We start from the raw sequence: 11,137 nt of genomic DNA on the forward strand, positions 1-11,137 counted from the left end.
TGGAACTGGAGTCACAGATGGTGTGAGCCACTGTTTGGGTGCTGGGGACTGAAGCCAGGCCCTCTGCAGATGCGGGCAGTACTCTAACCACTGAGCCGTCTCTCCAGCCCCCACACCGCCTTTTGGTTTCTAGTCATCCCTCCTGGTCCATTTTCTTCTTAGTGAAAACGCTCTCCAGTTCCTTCTTTAGTGAGTTCTACAAGGAGAACATTCTCTCGGTGTCTAAAAGTATTTCTATTACACCTTAAATCCGCTGTCAGTCAAGTGCTTTCAAGTCCTTGTCTTGTAGATTCTGGAAGAATGCAGTGGCTTGGAGAAATTATTCTGCTCCGATGTTCCGTCACACTCCGCTCTGTCTGTGTGTCTCTCTCGCTCCTCGGGAAGACTTGCTGTTCTCCATGTTCATCTTGCCTTTGTTTTCATGGCTCACGATGAATGCATCCTACATTCAAGGGTGCAGGGACACATGGTGTGCAGATTTAAGTGTAACTAAAGGAACACTCCTGAGTCCACCAAACAGCTGAAGATGAAGAGATTAACTCTCACGGTTCTCGAAAGCTCCTGCATGCTCTTCTCAAGAGGCACCCACACACCCAACCTTCACGTCAAGTGTCTCCTTCTTGCTCTGTTGTGTATTCTTTGTGGTGCTGGGAACTGAACCTGGCGCTTCATGCATGCCAAGCAGACTCTCACACTGAGCTAGCTCCCCAACCCCACCTCGTTCATCCTTGAGATACGGCCCTACCACAGCTGAATACATTTCTATAAGACATACTGTTTAATTTTTCCTACTTCATATGACTGGAAGCATACATTCTCTATACGTTTATGGCTTAATGGTTCAGCCAACACTGTGCTTTTGAAGTGCATCCATATTTTATGTATGTGAATGGTGTTTATTTATGATTTATCCTGACAGGGTGTGGTAGTTTGAATGTCATTGGCCTCCATAATCTCATAGAGAGTGGCACTATTAGGAGGTGTGGCTTTATTGGAGTGGATATGGTCTTGTTGGAGAAGTGTGTCACTGTGGGGGCGGGCTTTGAAGTCTTCTATGCTCAGGATACAGCCTAGGGTCTCAGTGGACTTCCTCCCTCTCCAGTACCACATCCGCACCACACAGCACACCACCATGCTCCCCACCATGACAGTAATGGTCTGAATGTCTGAACCTGCAAGTCAGCCCCAATTAAAGGTTTTCCTTTATAAGAGGTGCCATGGTCATGGTGTCTCTTCACGGCAATAAAAACCCTAACTAAGACACAGGGTCTTGCTATGAAGCCCAGGCTGACCTGAAACTTACAATATTCCTGCCTCAGCCTCCTTAGAGCTGGGATTGCAGATGTGCAACATCAGCCCTTCTTAGTTCATTTTTTAAAAAAATAAACTACTATATAGCATTCCATTCCAAACAAAAATATTTTTCTCTGGGCATCAATTTTTTTTTTCTCTCAGTGTGGCCCTTTACCAACTATTAGCTCTAAATCTCTGTCTTATACTTCATGGAGCAGATTATTTTACTCCAGAGCTAAGAGACTGTCCTTTGGGAATTCTTCTGCCATTAATCAGTTAGTTAATTCCTGTTAGGAGTAGACAGGGTAGGGCTGGAGAGATGGCTCAGAGGTTAAGAGCACTGACTGCTCGTCCAGAGGTCCTGAGTTCAATTCCCAGCTACTATATGGTGGCTCACAACCACCTGTAATGAGATCTGGTGCCCCCCTCTAGCCTGTAAGGACACATGCAGACAGAACACTATGTATAATAAATAAATAAATTTTTTTTAAAGAAGTAGACAGTGTATAACTAGCCATGGCAGAACATGTCTACAATTTCATACAGGAAGCTGAGGCAGGAGGACAGAAAATTTCAGGATATCATGAGCTACACAGTGAAGTGCTGTAAACAGATGTTTACATGTCCTGACCACCCAGTCCCAAATAACTGACTCAGAGACTGAATATGAATTATAAATGCTCAGCAAATAGCTCAAGCTTGTTACTATCTAACTCATACATTTAAATTAACCCATATTTCTATTTAGGCTTTGCCATATGGCAGCACCTTTATTAACATGGCATATTCATCTCCTGCTCCCTCTGCATCTCTGGCTGGCAACTCCTGATTCCGCCCTTCTCCTTCCCATCATCCTTAGTTTGGTCACCCTGCCTATACTTCCTACCTGGCTACTGGCCAGTCAGTGTTTTATTAAACCAACTTGAGTGACAAATCTTTACAGTGTACAAGAGGATTATTCCACAGCAAGGCACTTCTTTTGTCTCAAAATGCCGAGAAGACATGAAACTGGGTGACAATCTAGTGTGATGTGCCCTGGCAAGTGAACCACTGGGCACTACAAGATAGGAGATGTGGAAGAGCCCACTGCTTTGACAGATCCCATCCCACTGTTAACTTTTATTTCGAAGTCTCTTGCTTTGTATTGAAACTCACGCTTTGCAATTTCTACCTGGCTTAGCTTCTCTCCCACAGAACCTCTTGTCATGTGACAATTTTCTCTGAGGCAATCTTCCATTCTGGAAGGAAAAGGAAGTGAAGCATTCCACTCTGCAAGGAAGCCCAGTTAAGTAAAGCAAGTAAACAACCCAAAGGCTTTAGAAAGTCCCTGAAATAGACCAGATTTACTGCACTCATCCTTCCCCAGGCATAGACAAGCAGTAGGGACTCGGTTATAATGAGCTGCCCAGAAGACTCTCTGAGGACTCTCAGGCCAACCAAACCCCTTGAAAGAAGCAGAGACCGAGTCAAGCTGCCATGAAGAAAAGACATTCTCTAGCTTGTTGATCTGCCTGCAGGCTGTGCAGTGTGCTCCAGGTTCCCAGCTTCTGTGAGCTGTCACCCATGCTGGGGTGGGCTTTGGTGATGCAGCTGTCTTTGAGTCATTTCTACTTCTGTAAGTGACCCCTTGTCTTAGTTAGGGTTTCTATCCCTGTGAAGAGACGCCATGACCACGGCAATGTTTAATTGAGATGGCGGCTGACAGTAAAGAGGTTCAGTCCATTACCATCATGGTGGGGAGCATGGCGGCGTGCAGGCAGACATGGTGCTGGCTACATCTTGATCAGAAGACAACAGGAAGTGAACTGTGACACTGGGAGTAGCTGGAGCATAGGAGACCTCGAAGCCCACCCCCTCAGTGACACACTTCCGCCAACAAGGCCACACCCACTCCAACAAGGCCACACCCACTCCAACAAGGCCACACCCACTCCAACAAGGCCACACCCACTCCAACAAGGCCACACCTCCCAATAGTGCCACTCCCTTTGGGAGCCATTTTCTTTCAGACCACCACACCCCTCACCCATATTCCTATGAGTAACCCCAGTAAAACTCATTAGTTCACCCAATTGGACATTGGTTGTATCTGTACTTCAGTCTATCATTGATTCCCTATCTGAGGTGGGCAGACATTTCTTCATGTCTCCCCTGGAATACTATCATAAGTATCTTCAAATACCTGTCAACAGGTCTCCTGTGTCTCACTGTCTGTCTGTCCCTCAATTTCTCCACCCCAATTCTCCTCTCTTCCAAGTTCACTATTCTCTATCAGATTATGTAATGTGATGTCTAGGCTCTGGCAGTAGGCTGATAAGTAGTGTGTGTGTGTGTGTGTGTGTGTGTGTGTGTGTGTGTGTGCACTCTTTTTGTATCAGCACAATTTTTTCAATCATCTTTTACAATGACTTCCCTTCTCAGAGGAGTCTGTCTACTTTCAGCACTTACGCTCTGGACTTGATGTCCTGCTGTGACTTGGTGCGGTGGAATGTTCCAGGTGTGAATATATGCAAGAAACATGAGAACACCAAGTGGCCATGATCAAACCATTCGTGTTTGTGAAGCCATTATGGAGCAGACCACCAAACAGTGACTTTTTTTTTTTAAAGATTTATTTATTATGTATATAGTGTTCTGCCTGCAGGCCAGAAGAGGGCACCAGATCTCATTACAGATGTTTGTGAGCCACCATGTGATTGCTGGGAATTGAACTCAGGACCTCTGGAAGAGCTGCCAGTGCTCTTAACCGCTGAGCCATCTCTCCAGCCTGTGACCATGCTATTTGTTTGGTGCCAGCTTGGCTTTGGAGTATGCTTTGTAGCTGTTTCTCAGCTGGTGGTCACATGCAATCTCCTTTTCCTCCCAGCTCACATTCCAATCAAGAAATGGTTTGTTGTCACGTGTGGGAATATAAACAGACAGTCAAAATGACCGTGGTTTGATTTTCACTCAGTTCATGGGCACCCACTTACTAAACTTCTTCCTCTTTCCCACTTTGCTTCAAATGCTGACTATTGAATGGCAGGCACATGGCGAGTTCTTTGGCTCCTTTGGTAGCTGTAAGAGGATCGGCTCTGGTGGCTGCTCTCAGTTGGTTATTGTCAGCTTCTGACGGCTGCCACGGTGTTCTTCATCTTCAGGGTACTCCTCTTCCCTGGGAAGCTTCTTCACCCAGCACTGCACTGTGTGTCCTTAGCAGTTCCTGGACCAGAGGAGTTGCTGATGTTGCCAGTTGTCTCTGAGGATGTATGACCCATTTTAAACTCAAATAAGAAAATCAGTTGAATTTGTCTTTTGTCTAAAGTCAGTTCCATAGTATAAAACAAATATAAACAGCAGGTCAAGTTGATAGAAAAAACAAAGCAAGAAATATAGAGTAAAATGTTGTATAACATAACCATGTTTTTAAATAGTGTATTCCATAATCAAATGACAAATTTCAACACAAAATCGTAATTGCTTTTGTAACTATCTAATAGACACTAGGGTTCTCTGCTGGGTATCTAGACGGAGTCCTGGCTTCTTGCTCTAGGTTAACAGGGGCTGAAGGCGTGACCCAGCAGTTCAGAGTGCATCCTGATTTTGCAGAGGAGCTGGGTCTGCTTTCCATTACTCACAATGGGGGGCTCACAACTGTTGACTAATTTCAAAACAGCCTTGTCAAATAAACCCGGAGCCAGGAATTGGGGTGAAAGCCTGAGAGAGATCAAAGGAATAGGAACAGCCACAGCTAACCTTACCTCACCGACTCCGCAGCTTCCGAATGCGAGCTGCTTCCTGTCTACCCATGCCTATATGCCTTGCTGTTCTGCCATCTGATTTGCTCTCTCTGTCCAGCCACATCACTTCCTCTTCTTGCCCAGCTCTGTCACTTCCTGTCTGTACAGACCTCCAGACCTCCATAGCTAACTAGTGTTGGAATTTAAGGAGTGTGCCACCACACTTGGCTCCGTTTCCAGTGTGGCCTAGAACTCAGAGATCAGACAGATCCCTGCCTGCCAAGTTACAGGATTAAAGGCGTGTGCTACTGCTGCCTGACTTCTTTGTTTACTTTTAACGGCTGGCTTTTTCCTCTGATCTCCAGGCAAGCTTTTTTTTATTAAAGCACAAATAAAATATCACCATATACAACCATCTGTAGCTCCAGCTCCAGACCATGTGACACTCTTTTCTGGCCTGTACAGGCACCCAAACTCACATGCACATGCCTGTACACAGCCACACACAAACACACAATTAAAGTAAAATAAATATTTAAAAAAATAAATAACCCATAGTGTAGCAGGTAGCCATTCTGGCTTTGATCTGGAAGTTCCAACCCCCATTGAGGCTTTGATAACTGTCATGCCTACAAGGCTGGGCTGAGAGAGGACCCTGAAGACCCGAGATCCGGATGCGCTGGCTCTCTTGGTTCCTGGACCCTGGACGCTGGAGGTAGACCAGAGTTCTCCAGAGAACACCGCCAGACTGTGCCACACCTTTCCCAGACCCTGTAACCTATCCCTTCACTTGTAAGTTACCCCACAAAATAAACCTCCCCTTTAACTACGTGGAGTGGCTTTAATAATTTCACCAATGCCAGAGCAAAAATAAAAATGAAGAACAAATAAATGTTTAACAATTGTGTGCGATGATTAATTAATATTTACTGGTATATCTGTCGGATTTCCCCCACCAGAATTGAGGTTTCTAACCGGACCGCAGGTGAGGAACATGTCTGTTGATAGTGACGTCATTCCGGTGCTTCAGCGCCGTGAGGGTGGCCTATGGACTGCCTTACACCGTTTGTCACTAATTGCTGAGCGTTACTGATGCCCGCACTGTGTCTGTTCAATGATACTTAGACGGGGCCTGCGCGAGCCGGTAAAAACAGGTGCAGTGAGCTTGTGACCCACCTCCCCAAACACTTTTGGTCCCACCCCAGGAGCATACTGATGGCCTTGAGATGGGGTCAGCTCCTTGTGACACCTCTAACATGGTTTTCAGTCCTTCAAGCTGACACCTTTACTCTGCGGACACTCACACCCTTTTCTGCACCATTGCCTGGCAAGGTGGTGTGCTCGGCCCCTTTGGTTTTCCTTTTTCCTACTGTGTTTGCGGTATATTCTGTGTATTCATTTCCTCTCATCTGTTTTTGCTGTTTTCCCGGTCATGACTAGCCCTACTGAATTCTTTTCCTTTGTCAAAGTAAACAGCAGAGGAAATTAGACTTCACAGACAGAACTGTGTCATGGAAATGTTCCTTCCCAGAGGAAAGACAGCCATATAAGAAGAGACCACCCAGGGGTTTTAAAAATAAAATCACCGTTATTCCCCACCCTCTAGAGATGAATACTTGTAAAGTGTTACAGTGAAGATGCTTTTGCAGACTCTATCATCTGATCAGGTGCCCCCTCACAACCAGGAAAAATACCATTCCTGTGGCTGGACAGGGTTGGGGTCATCAGCGCCATGTGACCTCAGGAGGCCGACACTTCCCACTTCATCCATTAAGCATCATCATTTCCTCTTAGAAGTTCAATGAAAGCCAGGAATTTTTTTTTTTTTTTTGGTTTTTTCGAGACAGGGTTTCTCTTGTGTAGCTTTGCGCCTTTCCTGGAACTCACTTGGTAGCCCAGGCTGGCCTCGAACTCACAGAGATCCGCCTGGCTCTGCCTCCCGAGTGCTGGGATTAAAGGCGTGCGCCACCACCGCCCAGCTAAAAGCCAGGAATTTTTTAAAGAGAAGTATATTTTAGATCTGTAACTGTTGGAGAATATTATTTTTGCTTATGTTGCATTTGTTTAACTCTGTGAAGCTGTGATACTGTGCCTGTCTAAAACACCGGACGGTCTAATAAAGGTCTGAATGGCCAATAGAGAGGCAGGAGAAAGGATAGATGGGGCAGGCAGGCACAGAGAATTAATAGAAGGAGAAATCGGAGAGGAGAGGAAGAAGTAGCCAGAGAAGGAGGAGGACATCGGAGGCCAGCCACTCAGCTACACAAACAGCCACAGAGTAAAAAATAAAGAAAGGTATATAGAAATAGAGAAAGGGGCGGGCGGTGGTGGTGGTGGTGGTGGTGGTGGTGCAGGCCTTTAATCTCAGCACTTGGGAGGCAGAGGCAGGCAGATCTCTGTGAGTTTGAGGCCAGCCTGGTCTACAGAGCAAGATCCAGTACAGTCAGGAGTACATAGAGAAACCCTATCTTGAAAAACCAAAAAAAAAAAAAAAAAAAAAAAAAAAGAAGAGAGAAAGGTAAAAGCTAGACAGGATGATTTAAGTAAAGCTGGCTAGCAACAAGCCAATCTAAGGCCAGACATTTATAAGTAATAATAAGTCTCCGTGTGTGATTTATTTGGGAGCTGGGTGGTGGATCCCCCAAAAGAGCAAAAACAACCACCACCAACACATCACTTCATGAAGACAATGTATTAAAATATCAGGAAAATTCGTCACCCTGACTGTATGTGTCTACATCCTTTTTTGGGAATCAAGCCTATTTTGATGGCTGTCCCTGTATTCATCATTGTTTGGCTGTTTGAAGTTCCTTCTCTCATAAGTAACATCATTTAGCCAGTGGACATCTGCTAGCCTCTCTGCTGTAATTGAAGACTATTCGGTGCAGGAGCATATCTCGTTCAGAGCTCTTTAAAATGCAGTTAAATTTGGGCCAGCAAGGTGACTTAGCAGGGAAATCACTTGACACATAGGCCTGAAGACCTGAGTTTTGAGCTCCAGAACCCACATAAAGGTGGAAGGAGGGGCTGCTGGGCGGTGGTGGCGCACGCCTTTAATCCCAGCACTCAGGAGGCAGAGGTGGGTGGATCTCTGTGAGTTCAAGGCCAGCCTGGTCTACAGAGGGAGTTCCAGGACAGCCAGGGCTACACAGAGAAACCCTGTCTCGGAAAACCAAAAAAAGAAAAAAGACGTGTGTGTGTGTGTGTGTGTGTGTGTGTGTGTGTGTGTAAGAGAGAGAAAGAGAGGTGGTGTGTGTGGGGATGTCGGGGGGGGGGGGTGATATGTGTATGTAGTATGTTGTGTGTGTCTTAGTATCAGAATACCAGCCTAGTATGTACAGTGCTAGGGTCAACCCCAGCACTGAAAACAATTAATATCGAATACAAAGTAAGACCTAGATTACACGATATGTGTAAAGCCTTATAGATGGTTGGATTTCTTACACCAATAACTTCTCCAAAACAAAAAGACAGCCAAAGAGAGACATAGCAGTATCTCAGGATGTCTAAGAAGTCAACTCTGTCACCCTGAAGACGGGTGAGGGCCCATCCACTCTCAGGAACCATTTCTGTCGTGAGCTCCTCTGTGAGTGTGCCTGTGGGGGGAAGGGTCAAGGCCAGCATGGGGGTGCACACCTGTTGTCCTGTTACAGGAAGTGGAGGTGAGGAAAATCCTGGCTTTGAGCCCCACCTGGGCTACAGTGTGGTGAAAAACAAGGAAAGGAGAGGGAGGAAAAGGAAGGGAGACTGGAGGGGGAGGGGAGGAAGGAGGGAGGGGGAGGGAGAGTGGGAGAGTGGGGAGGAGAGATGAGGGGAAGGAGAATTTTCATCTTCCAGCTCATTTCACCCTGCCAGCTAGAACAGAGGGGTGTCGGGGCCACGTGTGCCCCAGCAGTGACGTCATTAGCAGGCAAGCCCTCAGGAGCAAGGCGTCCTCACCTCTACATCTGCCTTCAGATTTGTCATCTTTTTCCTTGACCCCCGCTGTCCCGCCTGTCACCTTGGCCAGGCTGCGGTTCCAGCTGTTTGTTCAAATGTTCCAAAGACACGTTTTAGATGTCAGGAGATGCTGCTGAGTGAGGCAGGTGGCCCTGGGCTGGGTGGGTGGGTCTTCTCCCTCCATGGGAGGCCATGGCAATGCCCTCTGCCGCCGGAATGAGACGCCTGAGATAATTCACTTGGACGAGGTTTATTTTGCCACACAGTTTGGTTTGTTTTGAGGATCAAGTGCAAGATGGAGCAGCCCCATTGGTCTGGCCAGGTAGCCTGTCACCGCCAGGATCACGGCAGGGAAGACACTCACCTCACACGGGGAGGGAAAAAAGGGGGCCAGGGTCCCCCAGTCCCATCCAAGCGTGTGTTCCAGTGACCAGAAAAGCTCCACCACCTCCTTCCAGCGGTGGTATCACATGGGTCCTTGTGGGAGACAATCACGATCCAGATGATAGCAAAAGCCAGACCAAAAAACAAAACAAAACAACAAAACAGGAATTTTCCCCAAGACTATACCGTAGGAAGCCTGGCTGAGGTTTTATTGAATCCAGAATGCAACATCAACTGTTAATGTCAACATCAACTGTCTTACGTGGGTGTCCATCTCAGTAGATGAGAGAGAGAGACAGAGAGACAGACAGAGAGACAGACAGAGAGAGAGAGAACATCTTCTATCTCTGTTTCCTCAGTGAACCCTGACTAACATGAGTGCTTGTACTTGCTTAGAAAGACCTCCTAGCCCAGCGGTGGCAGAGGCAGGTGGATCTCTGTAAATTCAAAGCCAGCCTGTCTACAGAGCGAGTTCTAGGACAGTCAAGGCTGTTACACAGAGAAATCCTGTCTTGGGGTCGGGGGGAAGGGAACTTCCTCTTTTGACTTTGCTAAAGTAACATTCTCTCCTCACTTCTTTTCATACCCTTGTTTTCAATAACTCAACACTCACTCATTTGCGGTTTTAATTTACTGTGTGTGTGTGTGTGTGTGTGTGTAAGATCTTGGATCCCCTGGAGTGGGAGTTACAGGTGGCTGTGAGCTACCCAGTGTGAGTTCTGGGAACTGAAGGACTCCTCTGGAAGAGCAGCGTGTGCTTTTAACTGCTGAGCCTTCTCTTCAGCCTCTGCTGAGTTTTTTATTTTTTTATTTTTTTGTATATACATAACATATTAATAAAAACATAACTTCTCAGTCTGGGAAATTTTTTCCCAGATTGAGAAATGCCATTTTGATTTGTAAATTTGGCAAATAAATAAATAAATAAAACAGACTCTTTTCATATGGTTTGTAAACTTGCTTCAAGAAGACTATAAAACAATAGTTGAAAACCACTTTAGAGATTGCAAACATCTTTGGGGTAGTATTTTATTTCTCAGGGACTATTCGGAAGGACAAGATTCATTCAGCATCTTAGAGTGTTTGCTTAGAACAGAAAACAAGACCCGCAGAGACATCTCAGCAAGGAAAAGCACTTGCTGTATAATCCAGACATCTGAGCTGGATTCGCAGAAGCCACTTTGAAAAGGTGGATGTGCTGGTGCACATCTGTACCCCAGCTGGTGCACATCTGTGGTGTGCACAATGCCAACACCTGTGGTGAGACAGGAGATGAGGGAATCTGCCAGAGGCTTGCAAGGCAGCTAGGCTGGAGTTCACAGAACACCAGACACGGAGGAAATCTGCCCCAGCAACACGGAAGAGAAGGCAGGCTCCTGGATGCTTTCTAGAACCTCCATGTGTGCACTGTCACACATGTGCACACCTACACACATAACAGTGAAAATTAAAATTGAAAAAAAGAAAAGAAAACCAGAAATTTAAGAGAATTGCTGTTCTGGCTAGTTTTACATCAACTTGACACAAGCTAGAGTCATCTGAAAGGAGGGAACCCCAACTGAGGAAATGCCTCCATGAGATCTGGCCACCATGGGGTATTTCCTTTTGATGGGGGAGGGCCCATCACATTGTGGATGAGACCATCCCTGGGCTGGTGGTCCTGAGTTCTGTAAGAAGCAGGCTGAGCCAGGCGGTGGTACACACCTTTAATCCCAGCACTTGGGAGGCAGAGGCAGGTGGATCTCTGTGAGTTTGAGGCCAGCCTGGTCTACAGAGCGAGTTCCAGGTCAGAGAAACTATGT

The sequence above is a fragment of the Peromyscus maniculatus genome, chromosome 23, assembly GCF_049852395.1.
Source record: "Peromyscus maniculatus bairdii isolate BWxNUB_F1_BW_parent chromosome 23, HU_Pman_BW_mat_3.1, whole genome shotgun sequence".
Lineage (NCBI taxonomy): Eukaryota > Metazoa > Chordata > Mammalia > Rodentia > Cricetidae > Peromyscus > Peromyscus maniculatus.